Source organism: Coffea eugenioides, unplaced genomic scaffold (assembly GCF_003713205.1).
Source record: "Coffea eugenioides isolate CCC68of unplaced genomic scaffold, Ceug_1.0 ScVebR1_3598;HRSCAF=5059, whole genome shotgun sequence".
Lineage (NCBI taxonomy): Eukaryota > Viridiplantae > Streptophyta > Magnoliopsida > Gentianales > Rubiaceae > Coffea > Coffea eugenioides.
The window spans coordinates 460,060-481,479 of NW_020864190.1; positions in this window are offsets into that span (position 1 = coordinate 460,060).

Sequence of the window (21,420 nt, forward strand, 5' to 3'; positions counted from 1 at the left end):
TTTAATAGCCTGTAGTGGTAAGCCCACCTGACCGAGGCCTTTTGGAGGGGTGCTGGGCTTCTTGACTTGCGGGCTTGGGCTCTTCACTTGTTGTGGGTATAACCCCACCTCCAGGAACAAAACCCACGGCCCAATGGGGTGGTTAACTGTGGGACAATATTGGTCAGGGGCGTTACAATATACGTGTATGTGTTGGAAGTACGGTTGAATGCGGCAATTGAACTAGGATTATTTTATTTCTTTGCCTAAATTTTATACTTTCATTGGAAATATTAAAATTTCTATGCATTTTTACAAGCAAGTACAGTTTTAAATTCATTTTTCTAGTATGAGTTAGTGGACGTTAAATTTGAAACGCATTATCGATGTGGGGCCCGCTAGTGCGATAAATGTGGTGATTAAGAGTGAGTTAGTAGAAGATATTAAGTGTGTGATTAGAAGTGATAATAATAAGTTAGTGAATTAGAAGATAAAACCCTAGTATACGCGATTTAAGGAAAAACGGCTAGAACTGACGGGTAACGTTCACTATCGATTGAACACACCACTTGACTACCACTTCCCTACCACCACATACCTTGATATTGTAGCAAAATATCTCCCTCATCCTCAGCCCTTATAGCCGAAAATGCTCACTCAAAATGCAAGGAAAAGAAAAAAATTTTGGATGGATTTTGGTGGTGCCACTTGTTGGCCATCTATGGCCCTTTGACCAAACCCTTTTGTCTTGCCTTCTTATCTTTCATTTGAGCTCATTCTTTATCATTTTTCTGGTTTGGCCAAGAGCAAGGAGAGGGAGAAGAGTGAAGAGAGTTTTCAATTTTCAACCTAGAATCCAACCTTTTGAGTGCAAACAAGAAAAACTAAACCGATTAATCATTAGTTTGGAAGCTTGGGAAGCTTAAGGAACCAAAAATTTCAAGGAGTAGTGGAGGATCACTCTTGCAAGGTCTTGTCTTGAGGTATAATGGCTGATCACTCTTTCTTTCTCCATTAATCATGATTAAGTTGGGTATTAATGTTAGAGTTGTGCTTGTGATGGTTGTTTCAAATGGTTTTGATGATTGGAGGGAGGAATATTGAGTTAGGATTTTGATTTATTCACTCATATTTCTTGTGGGTTAGATGTTATATGGTGTATATATATGGTATATAATCTTGTAAGGGAGAAAGTAGTGGTAATTTCAAGGTAAAAATGTGAATTATAGCTTGACTATAACAAAAGTCCAGATTTCTGGAAATTCAAGCTTCAGTTCTGCCTGGTTCCAGTTCTTGATGTTAGAGGCTGAATTAGGCTTAGCATAAAACATTAAAGTTGTATATAATGATATTTTATAGTTTCATACAAAATTTCAGCTCAATCGGAGCAACGTAACCTGTGAAAAGACAAAAATACCCCTGACTCTCATAGGTTTAGTCCAGTGGACAATTTTGATATTTCACAACACTAACCGTGTCTGTTCACCCTGATGTGTACTGAATTAGCCTTTGGTCAAAACACGAAAGTTGTAGTGCTATGTCTTAGCTTGCCAATGCCCCTAGAATCACCTCGTTTGGACTTCTGTAACCCGAGTTATTGTCATTTACGCATAAGGCGGTTAACAAGCCCGAATGTGAGATTCTGGTTCTGTTATTTGAGATTTTGACTTAGATACACTACAAACTGGACTGAGTGGTCTTCATCAAAGTTGTAGGTCTTTGTCTTAGTTTCCAAATGGTTTACATTTCACCCCAATCCGATAAGCGTAGCTTCGGTTGTGTTCGTTACGCAAAACAACATCAAATCTGTCTTTTGTTTCTTGACTCAACCTTCATTTCCGCACATGCTCCTAGCTTGATTTTGTACTTGTATGACTTGGAGCCTATGGAATGGCTATTGAAATGAGATGATTTTGTATATGACTTTGGGTTTGATTGAGGAAAAGAATGAAGCCATAAATGGCTGGAAAATAGGTAAATACAAAGGGCGTGCTGCCCAAATTTACGCTTGAGAACTAGGTCGATATACTTGCGACTTGAGTAAGGCTTGAGAGCGAATACCACATGAACCATCTAGGTTATTTATGTTTTCTTTGCCACTTCGACTCAAATAGGGATTTTAAAGTTTTACAAGTGAGTCTAAGTTTTACAAATATTTTACTTATGTCCTTTGGTTTCAATGTACTCTTTTCACTACCAAAACCATATTTATACTTTGTACTAGTACGTATTCGACTTTTCTTTAACTCACTTACATCTTTGATGGTTGAAGCATAATGTGTTCGTTTGATAATATTAGGATACCTTGGTGATTGAGGGTGTTATCCGGAAGGATATTTTGGACGTTATTTTGCGTAAATAGGTGAGTGTTCCTCGTTTGTTATATTTTCCTTGACTTCATGGCTTGTGTTATTGTTTGACAATGTGTTAAGTACTTTCAAGGATTTCCAAAACGAGTTTTCTAGGCGAGTGTGTACTTTATAGCACTTGACCTAAACGAAATGTGAAATTTTTAATGATTTAATGATTGAAACGTTACATGTACATGGATGTAAGCCTTTTGGCTGAACTGGGCCCTGCCCTTCGTTACCGATCGATTCGAGCCAGAAGCGGACCCGGTCGGGCGATATTGTGACCCTGGGTGAATATTTGGTATACTCGAGTATTACCTTGTTGTCCGGTGGAGCCTGGCCAACGTCCAGGAGGGGGTGAATGAAATGAATGAACGAACGAGGATTTTGCTTATTGAAATGCATTTTCAAATGATTGGAGGAATAAGGGAATGAAAGGAGAATGAACGAATGAATGAAGGAATGGCTCCTTGTGAGCACGTATCCTTTTAATGAATGTGTTAGTATTGCTTTCCATTGTAAATGTTTCTTGACTTATTGATTATTGATGGTTAATGTATTGAATTTATTGTTTGATTATGTGTTCGGAACCTCACTGAGCTTTTAACTCATCCCATTAGTTTTGTTTTCCTTAACAGGGGAATGCGAGCAAGGACGAGAGCTCTGTATAGACTAGCCTAGTCTAGTTCTTTTGATTCTTTTGTAATGGTTCTCGCCCTAGCATTTGGCAAGGGTTGGAGGTATGAAGAATTGAGAACTTTTGTACATTTGATTTTGTAATTCCTTTTGAGATAGAAATGTCTAAGTATATGTTCTAAGCTTGGAATCATTATTATACTTTGCCTTGTGGTTTTGTTTCGATTTTATCTGAGGTGAATGACTGAGTCCTGGCGAGAGCTAGGCAGGTGGTCCGCCGAACCCTTTGGTTCGCCTTAGGTGAAGGTGGGGCTGTCATAGTTGGTATCAGATCCAGGTTCGCGTGGTCTCTGAGCGGAGTGAGCCTGGACTAAGTGGTGAATAAGTATGAAGGACTAAGTGCTCGTTCGAGCATAAGCTGTGACTTGTGAATGTTATAGGCCTTACATTTTCTTGTGGTATTTGAGGACCATAGATAGGTACGTCAGGTGGGAATTTTGATTGTAGATAGTTTACTCTTGGGACTGGCCAGCTCGAGATGTGAATTATCTTATTTCGGATTCTTGTGCCCGAGTACTCCAGAGTTGAGGCAGTGTTAAGTATTGGAGATTTGGATTTTGGGAACATGAATAGGCTTTGTTTGGTCAGAATGAGTACAAGAGGTCAATGGACATCTAGTTTGGATGGTAAGTGACGTGAGAGACCGGACGGGGTTATTTAATTGAGACCGAGACGATATCGCCTTTTCTTTTGATTTGCCCTTGTATTGTCATTCCATGACTTTTGTTTGTGGTATGTTAATATGTACACGTGTAATGTTGACTGCTTTTGACTATCTGCCTGCTTTGACTACCTGTCTAAAGTGATATGTCTCTTTGTGTATATGTTTCTCTGTGTATTTGGTACGTTAGATCTTGCTATTTTAGTCAATTTACTTCGTTTGCTTATTAAAGTACCTTTTGAAAAGAAAAAAAAAAGAGAGAGGGGGAAAATAATATGGAGGGAAGACGTAGTCGTGGCCGGGGGAGTAAGCGAGCCCAAGAGCCAAGAGAACAAAGGGAAACAACAGCTGAACAAAGACAAGGATCGAGAGTGCCTGTGACAGCCCCACCTTCCCCTAAGGCGTACCAAAGGGGTTAGCGGACTGCCTGCCCAGCTCTCGCCAGGACTACTAAAACGGTAAAACATTCACTCAAGTCGTTCGGGAATCTACTAGCGCGCTTAACCAAACCATCAATCGAGAAACAGAAAAACAAAAGTCAAACCGTAAAGCGAATAGTGACTGCCACATCACAATCCGCCAAGACCCAATCAAATGCAAATAACTTCTTACAATCCCTGAAAGGAATATATATACAAGCCAAGTATAATACATGATACACACACTGTGACACCCCGAATATTAGGAGGTTGTTTGTAACGAAGATACTAAAGTGCATTTCTTTGGGTTTGATTTAAAACATTATTTTGTTTTAAAAGACTAGAAACCCTAAAATTTTAATCACTGAAATTGTAAAACCCTCATGTTTTTCTTAAAAATTTCCTTTTATTTGGAAATTCATTATTTATTAAAGCCCTACTACCCAATCGTTCCACAATAAGTGCCAATGAACCTAGAAAGTAGGGTTTCACTTTTCGGTTTCAAGATTGGAGCGAATTAGGGATTTCGCGATTTTTCGCCGGATGATTTTTCGGTACGGAGCAAGGATCAAATTTGGTGATTAAAAGTGACTTTTAAGTGAGAAATAATATGTGATTAGGAGCAATGATATAAGGTTAGTGAATGGGAAGTAAAAACCCTAGTACGTGTGTTTTTAAGAGAAACGGCGCGAACCGACGGGTACCGCGCGCTACCGATTGAACGCACCACTTGACCACCACTTTCTTATCACATGAGCATTAATACTTGAGCAAAATATCCCCCCCTCATTGCCAGCTAGCTTTACCGAAAATGTGGACTAAAAATAGCAAGGAAAAGAAAGAGAAAAATGAAAGGTGGTGGTGGCGACACTTGTCCTCACCTAAGAGTTTCTTGACCAAGAGAGTAACCATCCTTCTTATCCCAATTTTTGCACCTTTCCTCTTCATTATTTCAGCAGCTTGGCCGACCAAAGAGAGAGAGAAAAGAGAGAACAAGAACAACTTTCTTCTTCTTGATCTTAGCTATCCAAGTGAGAAATCAAACTTCCAAACCGATTAAAGTGCTAGTTGTGGGCTTAAGAAGCTAGGGCAAACAAAAATTTCCAAAAGAAGTGGAGTATCACTCTTCCAAGCTTGTCTTTGAGGAATAAGATCTAATTATGGTTTTTGGTCTTTTAAATTTTGGTTTAAGATGTCATCTAGTTCATGTTTTGGCTTGATTACAAGATATGCAAGTGGATGTGATGATTTTTGGATGATATATGCAAGTTAAGGTTTAATAAATTTCTGCCTAAACTTGTTGTATAGTTAGTATATGTTGTATATAAGGTTATATAAGGGGTTTTGGTAGTAAGTGAAGTAAGAAATCAAGAAAGGTTGCATTGAAATCAACAAATCCCAGATTTCTGGAAATTTCCTAATTCAGTTCTGCCCGGTTTTGGTACTCATATTTAGAGGCCAAATAAGGCTTGACCTAAAACATGAAAGTTGTATATAATGGTATTTTATAGGTTCCTACAAAATTTCAGCTCAATCGGAGCAACGTAGCGTGTGAAAAGACCAAAATACCCTCACTGTTTTAAGGTTTTTCCCAGTAGTCCGTTTGGTCAGTTTATCCAGTTTATCATGTTTATTCACTAGGATCCGTACTGATTTAGCCTTTTTCTAAAACATGAAAGTTTTATTATTCTGTCTTATATTTTAAACGCCTCCAAGAACACCTTAATCGGACCTTGGTAGCCTGAGATATGACCATTCTAGTAAATGCAGGCATTCTTGGATTTTGGTTCTGTAAATTGGGAATTTGACTAGGTTGCATTGGAAACTGGACTAATTATCTTCATGAAAATTGTAGCCCTGTGTCTTAGCTTCGATTGGTATAAGTTACCTCAATCCGATAAGCGTAGCCTCGGATGTGTTATTTCCGCAACCACACGTCAAATCTGTCTTTTGCTAGGTTACATTTCCGCACTTGTTATCACTTTGATTTTTGTTCTTATGTTGTTATGAGCCTATGGAACGGCTATTTACTTGAATCTATGATATGTATGACTTTGGGATTGGCTGAGGAAAAATAATGAAGCCATAAATGGCTGGAAAATTAGGTAAACACAAAGGGCGTGCTGCCCAAATTTACGCTCGAGGACTGTAGAAATACGCTTGCGACTTGGGTAGAGTTGATATGAATATCACTTGAACCATCTAGGGTACTTGAGTCTTCTTGTTCCGAGGTCTATAAGTAAGGATTTGGCCGAACTTGTAACCTTGAGAAATACAATCATGACTACTAGAAATACGTTTTCCTTGTACTTTACACTCAAATGGCATTTCCAAGTATAAATGTTACAAAGTTATATAGTTTGAAAAGCGAGCGAGTGTTTCACGAATATTCTCCAAGTGAATTCCAATTTCTTGATTTTTATTGAACGAAACGTCTAAGTTTCGAATCTTAGTCATGTTTCAAAGTTCTTAAACTGAGTTTTATCGCAGATTTGGACTCCGAACCCGGAGTATAACCTGAAAGTGACCAGTAAAGGCACTATATCTTTTGGTGAGTGCTTTCAAATACCGAATTGCACTAGATACTTGAACTTGATACGTGACCAATATGATTACATGTTATATACGTGAATTGATAGGGCAAGAGTGTACTTTATCGCACTTGCCCTTACGTGATATACGCGTTTATTGTTGCAATTGACTTGATATACTTGTTTATGATGTGCGCACTTCCTGGAATTCCAGAAACCCTGTGGCGAGTTACTCTAGTCGAGCCGGCAAGGGCTTGGTCGATTGGGTAACGAACCCTGGGTCTCTTGTTTTGTCGAGTGGAGTGATATCTCCTCGACTAATCGGTATACTCGAGTATTACCACCCGTGTTTATTGAGGATTTTGGGCCCAGTAGGGGGTGTGAATGGTGGACGGAGAGTAGTGTAAGTGGTGCTCTACTGGATTGGTTCCTTTACTTGAAAGTTGACGGAGTGTCAACTATTACGTGATCAAGCTCCTGATGATGAAATGGGAAGTTGGCTCCTGAGAGCCATCCGTATCCTTATGCTTTGGAATGATTATTGCTTATTGGATTATTGTTTATTTTGAAAAACTTTTACACTCGCTTATTTTGAGATTTCTACTTGACGTGTTATTGCTCACCTTTACGAACTCTTCATGCTCATTACCTTGCTATATCGAAAACTTGTACTTATAAATAATGGTCAATTTGCTATTTGGAACCTCACTGGGCTTTTAGCTCATTCCACTCCATTTCTTTTCCTTTCAGGGGTACGAGCGGGGCATGAGATATGTAAAGACTAGCGTATTATGTGTCTCACAAGGAGATCAAACATCAATCCCTTTCCCATTTTGTGGCTATTGTAGAAAAGCCAACCATCTGGAGGTAGGTTGTCGGAAAAAGGGGGGAAGATGTCTACGCTGTGCCATCGCCAAGCATCGGATTGCTAATTGCCCATTTCAATTGCGTGAAAAGAAAGGAACCCAGCAACCAACCGAGACCGACCCTGGACCGTGAAATGGAGAAGGGACTGGAATGAAGATCCTCATTTCTTCCGAGACGTAGAACGTAAAAGCCATTGGTTACTTTAGATTGTGATTGGAAAATTTCGAGGACGAAATTTCTTTAAGGGGGAGAGAGTGTGAGAACCCTAAAACTTTCACATTTTCTTAGCCTTTTGTTTATTCTCACTTCCCCTTGTGAAGTGAAAATGTGTTAACCATTTGTTTTCAACAAATGAAGGTTTTGATATCATGTGTATTTGGGTGAACGATATGTATATACGTGTATGTGTTGGAAGTACGGTTGAGCGCGGCAATTGAACTAGGATTATTTTATTTCTTTGCCTACAATTTATACTTTCATTGGAAATATTAAAATTTCTATGCATTTTTACAAGCAAGTACAGTTTTAAATTCATTTTTCTAGTATGAGTTAGTGGACGTTAAATTTGAAACGCATTATCGATGTGGGGCCCGCTAGTGCGATAAATGTGGTGATTAAGAGTGAGTTAGTAGATGATATTAAGTGTGTGATTAGAAGTGATAATAATAAGTTAGTGAATTAGAAGATAAAACCCTAGTATACGCGATTGAAGGAAAAACGGCTAGAACTGACGGGTAACATTCACTATCGATTGAACACACCACTTGACTACCACTTTCCTACCACCACATACCCTTGATATTGTTGCAAAATATCTCCCTCATCCTCAGCCCTTATAGCCGCAAATGTTGACTCAAAATGCAAGGAAAAGAAAAAAATTTTGGATGGATTTTGGTGGTGCCATTTGTTGGCCATCTATGGCCCTTTGACCAAACCCTTTTGTCTTGCCTTCTTATCTTTCATTTGAGCTCATTCTGTGACGACCCCACTTCTCCCAAGGGCGAACCCAAGGGTATCGGCGGGCCGCCTGCCTAGCTCGCGCCAGGACTCAAAACTTAAAGCAATAAAACGAGATAGATCAAAAGAGCACTATACACAATATATACAATCCCAAAAAAAACTTCAGGAGTCTCGAGTCAAACCACTCTAATACACTATAACCACCACCAGCAGAAGATAGACCCTAAGAAGGGTTCTTATATAAACCACCAAAACAAAAACAAACATCCTAACTGTTCAACTATTACAAGCCAATCTAACTATACTAGTATACGAGCCAAAAGTCCCCGCGTCGGCCCCTGCTAAGGAAAACAAAAGGAATGGGGTAAGCTATATGCTTAGTAAGTAAACAGGGGCGAAAGCATAAATTTCACGTAACAGTTACACAATAAGAGTAAAGCAAAAGCAGAAAAGAACAACATCATATAATAAGGATACGGGTGGCTCCAAAGCCAATTCATGTGCCATGCATGATCTCCTGCCGACACTCCGTCGACCACAAATAATAGTCCGTAGAACTTCACTTGTGCACCCACCGACACCTTATCACCCTCACTGGCCAGTCACCTCACAAACTTGCCCGGGCGAACGAAATCACAAACTTGAGCTTGAGTCACAAGCTCGGGTCACAAACTTTGTCACCTTCTCGGTGAACCGGATTCACAAAATTGGTTCATAACATGAACCCACAAACTTGGTCACCTTCTCGGTGAACCGGATTCACAAAATTGGTTCATAACATGAACCCACAAACTTGGTGACCTCAGACTAAGTTTGACTGACTTCGACCAAGCCCTGACCGGCTCGAATAGTCAATCTAGGTCGGAAGATCAACTGCAAACTCACAAACTTCACAAAATTATTCAAAAGTCACCCCGAGCCACAAGCTCAAGGGTCTTGGTTCCAAAAGGGTCATATACATATGCCAAGTACAATTATACATTCAAATTAGGGTTTAGGTCGAGTGCGATAAAGTACACCCTCGCCTAAGTACCCTTTTCACATATCTCAAACACATAGCAAAGAAAACACATCAAACTGGCCTGAATACTTACCCAAAATACAAAAGTAGTACTAAAGCAAAATCGCTTCGCGCGTGTTCGCTAGTAGTGGGCCCCACCGGCTCCGCCTAGCTCACCACTGTCTGAAATAGAAGATTGTGTCATAATATATCACAAACGGCCACTAACGTACTTAAAACAAGCAAAACGGCAAAATTGGCACGCGCCAGTGCAGAAACGGCAAACGGGACGGCCAGATCTGCCATCTCAAACCGTTTTGGTCAAAAGTTAGGCTAGGAGTGTCGGATCAAGGTGGGTGAGACACCGTTTCGAAGCTAAAAGGAAGAGCTACAACTTTAATTTAGGTATCTCAACCCAGATCTCAATAGGTATAGGTCAAAAATGCACAAAACAGTGCCAGCTGTTTCATTGCGGTTTACCAAACAGGCCCTGTTTGCAAGGCCGTAACTCACGGCTCAGAAATCGAAATCAAGAAATTCCAGAGGCGTTAGAAAGCTGAAACATAAGGCTAAAACTTTGATGTTTTGGCCAAGATCTGAATCCACTCAGAATAGAACAAAAATCGAGTGCCAAAATACCCGTCAGAACTGTCCAGATACAAGGCAGTTCTGACGATCTATATTGTTTGGGTCATAACAGAAGCTACGGAACTCGGATTCCGACGTACATTATACCGTTTCAAAGCTGAGACCAAGATCTAAATTTCTTATGAAGGAGTCGACACCCAGATCGAATGGGATCAATACGGAAAAACCCACGGTCAGAAACTGAAATTCAAAACATACACAAACGAACGTCTAAAACAGGCCTGATGGTTTTGTCCATAACTCAGGATACACTAATCCGTTTGACCTGAAATTTTACAAGTAGATTCAGGACCTAAGAGGATACAATGTTGAAGAAGGCCACTCAATCCAGTTTCGAGTGTAACTAGGTCAAAAATGCAAGATGCTATACCGGAATCACGAAAACAGGTTTGCAAAATGCATTCTAGCGTAAACATCATAACTCAGCCTACACAAGTCCAAATCCAGAAATTCCAAAACCAGCTGAAAGCTACGAAACAGGGCTACAATACTGTAGAAGGTCACTCAGTCAAAATCCTAACACAACTAGGTCAAATATGCAAAATACTAAACCAGAATTACCAAAACAGGTTTGCAAAACACACAAAACTGTAATCGGTATAACTCAGTCTATACAAGTCCAAATGCCGAAATTCCAAAGGCATATGATAGCTAAGACATCCAGATACATTTCATTAGAAGACACCAACATCCAAATCCAAAGTGATTCTAGCCAAAATAGCCAAATACCAACGCAGTTTTCGCATTCTGACCAAAGCAGAACAGCTACAGTAATTCCGACATAACTCACTCTACACTAATCTAAATGACCTGAAATTTTGTAGGCACTTCAAACTCATAAATACCTACAACTTTCATGTTTTGAACAAAGTCCAATTCGGCTTCTATCTAGGAGCAAAAAAAAACGGGCAGAATGTTCCAACCAAAAACCCTAACTTGCTGAAATTCTTCCAAACCAGAAATTGATTGCAATTTCCTATCAAACACACCTACTAGAGTCATAACCCCTCATTATCAATCATCATAAACAACCACAACACCATGACCACATTAAACCAGAAAATTCATCAATAAAATGAAAACTTCACCAAATCACTTCAAACCAAGAAATAAACCATATATATCATCACTTTAGCCACTACTAAGCATAACCTAAGCTTTATTAAGTGAAGGAGGAAGATACACACACCACTCACCTAGTAACAAGAGAGGTAGAGATGTTGGACACCTTAACTCTTCCAAAAAGCTTCACCAAATCAACCACTAACACCAACTAGAAAGATTTTATGGAGTAGAAACTAATCTAGGCAATTGTTTTTGGAAGATTGAACCAAATGGAAGCTAAAATGGTGAAGTATTTCTTTCTTCTTAGCCCAAGGGAGAGCCGGCCATGGAGGGAAAAGAAAATGGTGAATTTTGGTGATTTTTGAAGATATTTAACAACTTGGTCAAAAGTCAAAAAAAAAATGAAATAGTAATTCATAAGTCTTCTCCAATGAAATGGTGACACTTGTCACCACCATTAATGCATTCCTATCCTTTCTTTTCTCTCTCACATCAATCATTTCTCACTCTCTACCTATCTCTTAACACCCGATAAATTTTACACAGTATCCGGAATTTAACCTAATTGGCCGAATTTTTCCGAACTTTTCGCACTAGTGGGTCCCACGTCCGATATACGTTCTTAATTTCTCAAAAACTAACTAATACTAGAAAAATCATCTAAAAACTATATTTACTCAAATAAAATTATCTGGGGAATTTTCTAATAAAAAAAATGTAGAAAAAAACGGGTTTTCAATCTTAACCGGAACTTAGGGTTTAAATCGTAATTCCTACTTAGGGTTTTCGAAATACTCCCAAAACCAAACGTTACCGCCAAATTAATGAATATATCAACGTAGTACGAACTTGGGCCTCACACATTCTTTATCATTTTTTCTGGTTTGGCCGAGAGCAAGGAGAGGGAGAAGAGTGAAGAGAGTTTTCAATTTTCAACCTTGAATCCAACCTTTTGAGTGCAAACAAGAAAAACTAAACCCATTAATCATTAGTTTGGAAGCTTGGGAAGCTTAAGGAACCAAAAATTTCAAGGAGTAGTGGAGGATCACTCTTGCAAGGTCTTGTCTTGAGGTATAATGGCTGATCATTCTTTCTTTCTCCATTAATCATGATTAAGTTGGGTATTAATGTTAGAGTTGTGCTTGTGATGCTTGTTTCAAATGGTTTTGATGATTGGAGGGAGGAATATTGAGTTAGGGTTTTGATTTATTCACTCATATTTCTTGTGGGTTAGGTGTTATATGGTGTATATATATGGTATATAATCTTGTAAATGAGAAAGTAGTGGTAATTTTAAGGTAAAAATGTGAATTATAGCTTGACTATAACAAAAGTCCAGATTTCTGGAAATTCAAGCTTTAGTTCTGCCCGGTTCCAGTTCTTGATGTTAGAGGCTGAATTAGGCTTAGCACGTGTGAGACCCCGTAAATTTTCCCAGTTTCTAGGTTTTATTTTATTTAATTGCATGCTTTTCTGCATTTTCTTTAGTAGAAAATTTTCTAGATAATTTTTATAAGTAAATATAGTTTTTAGATGATTTTTCTAGTATCGGTTAGTTTTTGAGAAATTAAGGACGTATATCGGACGTGGGACCCGCTAGTGCGTAAAGTTCGAAAAAATTCGGCCAGTTAGCTTAAGTTTTGGATACCGGGTTTATTTTACTAGGTGCTAAGAGATAATTAGAGGATATCATTTGGATGAGTGTTGAGGAAACAAAAGGATAGCTTAGCATTTAATGGAAGTGACAAATGTCGCTTGTAGATTAATTCTTACTTGTTGACCACTATTCATGACTTTACCAAATAAATCAAAATTGACTAAAATTACCCTTCATTTTCAAGCTCCTTGGCCGATTCTCTTCAAGGGAAAAGAAAGGAAAAGCTCTCAATTTTCTAGTCTCCAATCTTGCCCAATCTTTCACTTCAACCGTTTAATCTTTAAACTACTCCATAAAACCTCTTAGTTTGGTGATATTAAGGTTAGTTGTGAAGTTGTTTGGAAGGCTAAGGTGGTTAGTTGCTTCCTTTCTTGCATTTTAAGGTGAGCATCTAAGGAACTCCTCTTTTGTTCTTGATGATGTATAATTAATGGCTTGTGGTAGCCTAAGAGGTGTTTTTGTGGGTTATTTCATGATTTTAGTGAGATTGATGACATTTTTCTATTTATTCATGATTTTTCTGTTTTAATATGATTACCATTGTGTGTCCATGTATGATGGTTGGAAATAATCTAGAATGGAGCTAGAATGCATAAATTGTGGTTGTTGCGGAAAATTTCCGCATTTGACGGAAAATTTCAGAAGTTAGGGTTTCATGTAACCACATTCTGCCTGGTACTATTCCTCATATTTATAGGCCGAATTAGCCTTGGGTTAAAACATGAAAGTTGTAGGTAATAATATTTTATAGTTTCTTACAAAATTTCAGGCCAATCGGAGCAACGTATCCTGTGAAAAGATGGAAATACCCCTGCTGCCCTGTTTCTGTCCGAACTTGGTAATCAGCTTTGGTAATTGGTTAGTTTGATTGGGAATACGATTGATTTTGTTGTTTATGTCTTCTTAATAAATATAACCTGGTATCTTAGCTTTCAGATGGCTTTGGAATCACTTGAATTGGACTTTGGAAGCCTGACTTATGGTTGGTTAACCAGAATGCGCTTTGTTATTGTAAAAACTTGTGGGATTTTACTTACATGCATTGTTAATGTATTGTTCTAGTACGTTTGCTTAGATCAAGTAGAGTTCATGGAAGGTACGCGTAGTGGACGGGGCCGTGGGCGCGGGAGTAGGCAACCTACGTCGGACCAGGGTGCTGGGGAAACCTCCTCTGGACCTAATCCTGAACCGAGGGTTGACCCCAACGTACAGATAGTTGCCGCTATGCAGCAAATGACCAACCTGCTGGCACAAGTGGTGCAGCAACAAGGTCAGAACCCTAACCCTAACCCTGGAAACCCTGGCAACCACGTCGAGAGCGACGACAGGGCACTTGAAAGATTCCAGAAGTTTGCCCCACCGAAATTCGTTGGGGGGCCCGACCCGGATGTCGCCGAAAGGTGGCTTGCGAAAATGATAGACATTTTCGCTGCCCTGCACTACCCCGAAGAACGGCAGGTGACTTTTGCCGTTTTCCAGCTAGAAGGGGCGGCCCGTTCCTGGTGGAATGTCATTCGGAAAAAATGGGAATGGGAACAAATGCCCAGGACTTGGGAAATTTTATGAGAGAATTCAACGCGAAATTCTTTCCTCCTCTAGTTCAGGAGAGGAAGGAAGATGAGTTTATCCGACTCCGCCAAGGGGCTCAATCTGTGGCGGAGTACGAGAGCCAATTCACCCGCCTGTCCAAATTTGCTCCTGAGCTGATCATGACCGAGCAACGGCGGATCAGACGTTTTATCCAGGGCTTGAATGTCGAAATCTAGAAGGACCTCGCAGTAGCTCAAATTAATGCTTTTAGCGAGGTCGTGGAAAAGGACCAACGAGTAAAAAGTGCTAGGTTGCAAGTAAGGAACTTCCAGGCAAAGAAGCACGGCTTTCCTGGAAGCAGTTCCGGGCAAGGAGATAAAGGTACCCCCTCCAAGTTCGGACGAGGAGCTGGAGGTGGACGACAGACGGGTTCCGGCAGAGGGGCTCAGTCCAGGGGTGGCTCAACTGGGAGAGGCCAAGGCGGAAACTTCCAAAAGGGTTCAGTTTCGGCGTCCCGTGGGCCTTGTGGGTACTGCGGAAAGCCGAATCACTCCAAGGATAATTGCTAGAAGAAGGAGGGCAAATGTCTGCGCTGTGGAAGCGCAGACCACCAGTTGGCCACTTGCCCGGTCCTAAAACAAGATGGAAAAGGGAGCCAACAACCGCCGAGGACCAATGCTGGACCAACTAAAGGAGATGGGTCCAAACCTAAGGTGCCAGCTCGGGTGTCTTCGTTAGAGCCCCAGCAAGTCTCAGATTCCTCTGAGGTTGTAGAAGGTACGATCCCTGTATTCCACCGCTTTGTCAAAGTTTTAGTAGATCCAGGTGCCACTCATTCCTTTGTTAATCCTGATTTCATGTGTGGCATCGATATAAAACCTGCTAGTTTACCATACGACCTAGAAGTTAGTACCCCTACGGGGAATCATCGGTTGGTTACTAGTCTGGTTTATAGGGATTGTGAAGTGTGGGTAGGAGAGAAGAGGTTATTAGGAGATTTGATAAGCCTGTCCATCAAGGGGTATGATGTGATTCTGGGCATGGACTGGTTAGCTAAGTATAATGCCCAACTAGATTGTAAGAAGAAAGTGGTGGAGTTCCGTATTCCTGGGGAGGCGACCCTAAGGTTGGATATAAGGGGTAGGTTAGCCTCATCTGCTTTGATTTCGGGCATTTGGGCTAGAAAACTGCTAAGTAAAGGGGCACAAGGATTTTTAGCCTTTCTAATCAACACCCCCACAGATAAAGTGAAGGTAGAGGATGTACATATAGTAAGGGAATTTCCGGATGTATTCCCTGATGAGTTAGTAGCTCTACCTCCGGAAAGATAGATAAAATTCAAGATAGACCTGCTACCTGGAACCTCACCTATCTCCAAAACCCCATACCGAATGGCCCCTGCAGAGCTAAAGTTGCAATTACAAGACCTTCTGGAGCGGGGATTCATTCAAGAGAGTGGGTCTCCTTGGGGTGCCCCTGTGTTGTTTGTAAAGAAAAAGGACGGAAGTTTGAGGATGTGTATTGATTACCGGGGCCTGAACAACGTCACAGTTAAGAATAAGTATCCACTGCCCCACATTGATGAGTTATTTGACCAACTGCAGGGAGCAGTGGTCTTCTCAAAACTGGACCTCCGACAGGGGTATTACCAGTTGTTGATTAGGAGAGAGGATATTCCGAAAACCGCTTTTAACTCAAGATATGGGCATTTCGAGTTCGCAATTATGCCCTTTGGACTAACCAATGCTCCTACCGCCTTCATGGACTTAATGCATAGGGTTTTTAAGCCCTATTTGGACCGATTTGTTGTTGTTTTTATTGATGACATCTTGGTCTACTCCAAAACTCGTGAGGAGCATGAGCAGCATCTGAGAGTTGTGTTGCAGACCCTAAGGGAACATCAATTGTATGCCAAGTTCAGTAAGACCGAGTTTTGGCGGGAGAAAGTTAGTTTCCTAGGGCACGTAATTTCCCAAGAAGGTATCTCGGTTGACCCAACGAAAGTAGAGGCTGTGACTGTGAAAACCTGAAAATTTTCACATTTTCTAGGCATTATTTTATTTTTGCCTACATTTTTATACTATCCTTTAAAATATTAAAGTTTTATATTTTTTATAAGTGAAAATAGTTTTCAAGTCATTTTCTTGGTACAAGTTAGTGTACGTTATATTGGAAGTGCATTATAGACGTGGGACCCGCTAGCACGATAAAATTTTGGAGACTAAGTGATTTTTGTGCTAAGTGTTATTATTTTACCAGGTGCTAGGAGATAATTGGAGGTTAGTTAGATTAATTTGTATTGGGAGACAAGAGGATGAGAATAACATTAAAAGGTGCTAGGTGTCGCGACCCGATTGGACTTGGACTTTGACTTAACTTTCTTACCTTTACTAAATACCAAAATTTGACCAAAAATATCCCCATTTCTTCTTCCTTCTTGGCTGAACACTTGAGAGAAAGAAAGAGAGGGAAAAGTTTCATCTTCAACTTCAAATCCAAGCCAAATCTTAAGTTCCAACCATTGGAAACTCAAATTACTCCATACAAAGTGCTAGTTAAGGAAGATTAGGAACTTGAATGGAAGGATTTTTGGAGGACAAAGCCTAAGCTCCTACCTTTCTTGTGGTTTTAAGGTATTTTGCCAAGAACATCCTCTTTATTTCAATTAATTGCTTATTAGTGGTTTTTAGTTGTTTTAGATGTTGTTTTGTGGAGGATTAGCACTTGAATGCATGAATTCCAGATTAGGGTTTCACTAACCCCTGTTCTGCCCGTTTCTGTTTGACCAGGATAGAGGCCGAATTGGCCTTAGAACAAAACATGAAAGTTGTAGAGAATGATGTTTTATAGTGGTCTATAAAATTTCAGCCCAATCCGAGCTTGGTAGCCAGAGATAAGATGGAAATACCCAGACTGGTCTAGGTAGGAATTCAGCGAACAGGGTTGTCATTTCACCCAATCTGACCGTGACTTTTCACCATGATCCTTACCGAATTAGATTTTTACCAAAACATGAAAGTTGTATCCAATAGTATAAAATAGTTTTATACAAAATTTCAGCTTGATCTGACCACTGTAGCATGTGAAATGACCGAAATACCCTTGACTGTCTAAGAAACCTGTTTCGCGCCCAGAATTCTATTTTCGTGTAGTTTTCCATTTTTGATCATGAAAATGCATGATTTGGCCTTGGAGGTCTTTATAAGAAATGTAGGGTTGTGTTTTAGCTTCGAAACACCATGAGATACACTTCAATCGGACTTTGGTAGCCTGACTTGTTGCTGTTTAACAATTGTGCGGTTAGCCAACCTGGTTGTGAGATTCTGGTTTCGTATATTTCAATTTTGACCTAGTTTCACTACAAACTGGACTAAGTGATCTTCATCAAAATTGTAGCCCTCTGTCTTAGCTTCGAAATGGTATGAATTACATCCCAATCCGATAAGCGTAGGTTCGGATGTGTCCGTTACGCAAAACCCGTCAAAACTGTCTTTTGTTAAACTTCATTTCCGCACATGTTGTTAGCTTGATTTTTGTACTTATCTGACTTTGAGCCTATGGAATGGCTATTGAAATGAGATGATATTGTGTGTGACTTTGGGATTGATTGAGAAAAACAATGAAGCCATAAATGACTGGAAAAATAGGTAAATACAAAGGGCGTGCTGCCCAAATTTTCGCTCGAGGGCTAAGTTTCTATTTGAATTTGTATATTTTCGTTTGGCAAATACTATGACCGTTTTCCATCTTAAAACATGATCCTTCTTCAATTGGAAACTCCAAATGTTGACTTACGCTTACCAAATAAAAAGGAGTGGTTTAGGATTTTCTTGGGTATTTTGTCCTCCCTTTTACATGAATTTCATTAAGACATTTAGTCTATAGTATCTACTTGAATATGAGATGATTTTGAACCATATAAACGATCCCGAAAATAGTATTTCTTAGCCTATCTAGTTGGATTCCGACTTGTCTTTGGTTCAAGTGTTTCCATTGGAAAATTTTATAACTCTTTTGAGTTGGGTTTTACGTTTCGACTATGAAACCCTAGTTATTTTTGTCCACGGGTCCAAATGTCCTCATTTCACTTTGAAGTCTTTTATACGTTCTACTCATCAATTGTTGAGTTCTTTGATTTCACCTAATTGTTTGTGTTAGATGAGCGGTAATATTCTTTCTTGTTTAATCTTAGGTTTTCTTGGTGACTAAATGTGACGGCCCCACTTCTCCCTAGGGCGTACCCCAGGGTTCGGCGGGTCGCCTGCCCAATTCTCGCCGGGACTCACTCACTCATAAAACTAGACAATAGATTCACGCCAAAAGAAGATTCTGTCTGAACGATTACATCTTCAAAAGTTGCACAACCCAATACATCAAGTCATGCATACCACGAGTACCGGAAAGTAAACCTTACAAAACCTGATAACTATAACCATCACGACAACTATATACATCTTACTTGTCAACTTATAACCAGTACAAGTTCAACTCGTCTATAATCAAAACACTAAACACCTTCCCGAGCGATGCCCACGTCGGCCCCCTGCTAAAGAAAACAAATGGAAAGGGGTAAGCTATATGCTTAGTGAGTAATCGGGGGGGGGAATGTAACTCACATAATGAACAAGTAAAATAGGATATTTCAGATCAATGACAAAAGTAACATCACAATGGTAGGATACAGGTGGCTCCAAAGCCAGTTCAATTCCCCGAGCTTGAACGCCTGTTGACACTCCGTCAACCAAAGTACTCATGGTCCGTAGACTCCACTTAAACTTCCCCGTTCACCTTATCAACCCCCGCTGGCCAGTCAACAGCACACAGCAGCTCGAGCGAAATAAAATAACTTAGCTTTCGTCAAAGCTTTAACAAGGAACTAAATCCCAAGTTTAGCATGGAACTATCTTCGACCAAGCCCCAGCTGGCTCGAATAGTTCGTCTAACCCTTGGAACCGAGCTGGAACCAAGCCCTGAGATATCCGATCTCTCAATAGATGGTATCTCTCGACAAAGTACACAACAAAGTACTTACCCAAACAGCACACAGCAAATGGGGTTTAATTCAAGTCACGTAAACACCCCCATCAGCACACAGCAAAAGGGCGATACTCAAGTCACGTATTCACCCTCCTCAGCACACAGCAAGAGGGTAATAATCAAGTCATGTATTCACCCTCCTCAGCACACAGCAAGAGGGTAATACTCAACATAAAGCATGTATTCTCACATAGGAAATCAAAATAAAGGATGGGCTTAGGTCGAGTGAGATAAAGTACACCCTCGCCTAAGTACCCATTTAACATATACACGGTACTTCAACAATTCCACATCAATAAACAACCCAATTACTCACTTGATAAAGCTTGGCACGAAAAATGATACAAGTTACTGAGCTTGACCGTCACTGTCAAAAGCCTCACGGTCTGTATAGACAGATTATATACACACATAAGTGAAACGGCTATACAATAGCAGTTTATAACTTAAACGATTGAGAACGGTCGAAAAATGGTCAAAATAATCAAAAAACGGTACAAAACGGGTTACACGATTTTGATCATAATTGGAGCTGTGGTTATCGGATCAAAATGTACTAGATAGTGTCTCGAAACTTAGATAAAAGGTTACAACTTTCATGAAGACAGCTCAACCCATTTTTCAGTGTATCCAAGTTAAATTTCCAAAATACAGAACTAGAACTCCAAAGGTTAGTTTATCTTTCTCGCGAAAATTTGACGGCATGCCCCTTGTGTTTACCCATTTTCCCGCCATTTATGGCTTCAATATTTTCCTCAAACAAACCCAAAGTTATATACACAACAATCTCATTTCATTATCCATTCAATAGGCTCAAGACAATACAAGGACAAGAAATCAAGCAAGAAATGAAGTTTACAAAAGACAGTTTTAACGGGTTTTTGCGGAAAGAACACATCTGAGGCTACACTTATCGGATTAGTGTGAAACTTATACCGTTTCGAAGCTAAGATGAAGGCATACAACTTTCATGAAGGTCACTTAGTCAAATTTCCAGTGTACCATAATCAAATTCCTAGTTTACAGAACCAAATTCCAACTAGTCGGCTAATTAACCGTACTACCTTTAAATGGCCATATCTCAGGCTACCAAAGTCCAAATCAAGTGATTCCAGAGCCATCCGAAAGCTAAGATACAAGGATACAATTAATAAGAAGACATCAACAACCCAATCAGAAGCATTCCCAACCAAAATAACCAATTACAGACGCAAATATCAAATTCGGGTAGAAACAGGGCAGCAGGGGTATTTCAGTCTTTTCACAAGTTACATTGCTCGGATTGAGCTGAAATTTTGTATGAGCCTATAAAATAACATTATATACAACTTTCATGTTTTATTCCAAGCCTAATTCGGCCTCTAACATAGTCCAATAAAACCGGACAGAACAAGGCTGAAATTTTCCAGAAATCTGGGAATTTTGGGATTCAATGAAACTTTCTTCATTTCTTGCGTCAATCCACCACCACAACCTCCTATATAGGCTTAGATACAACATATATCATCCATATAGCAAGTATAGGCAGAAATCATCAAACCCTAACTTACATATATCACCTTAAAAATCATCCCAACAACTTGTATCACAACTAATCTAACCAAAACATGAATTATATAACGTCTTAATCAAAAATAAAAGAACCAAAGCTATGGGTTAGACCTTATACCTCAACAAAAGAAGCTTGCAAGAGTAATACTTCACCTCCTCTTGGAATTTTTGTTTCCCCTAGCATCCCAAGGTCACAACTCACACTTTAATCGATTTAGAATTTTGGTTCCTCACTTGAATGGTGCAAATCAAGATGAAATGGTGAAAACTCTTGCTCTCTCTTTCTCTCTCTCTTGTCTCAGCCAAACTAGAAGAAAATGAGGAAGAATGAAGCTAAATGGAAGATAAAAAGGCAAGACAATTGGTTTGGTCAAAGAGCCATAGGTGTGTGACACTTGTCACCACCAAAACCTTCCAAATTTCTCTTTCTTTTCCTTTCATTTTGGGCCACATATTTTGGTCACATGG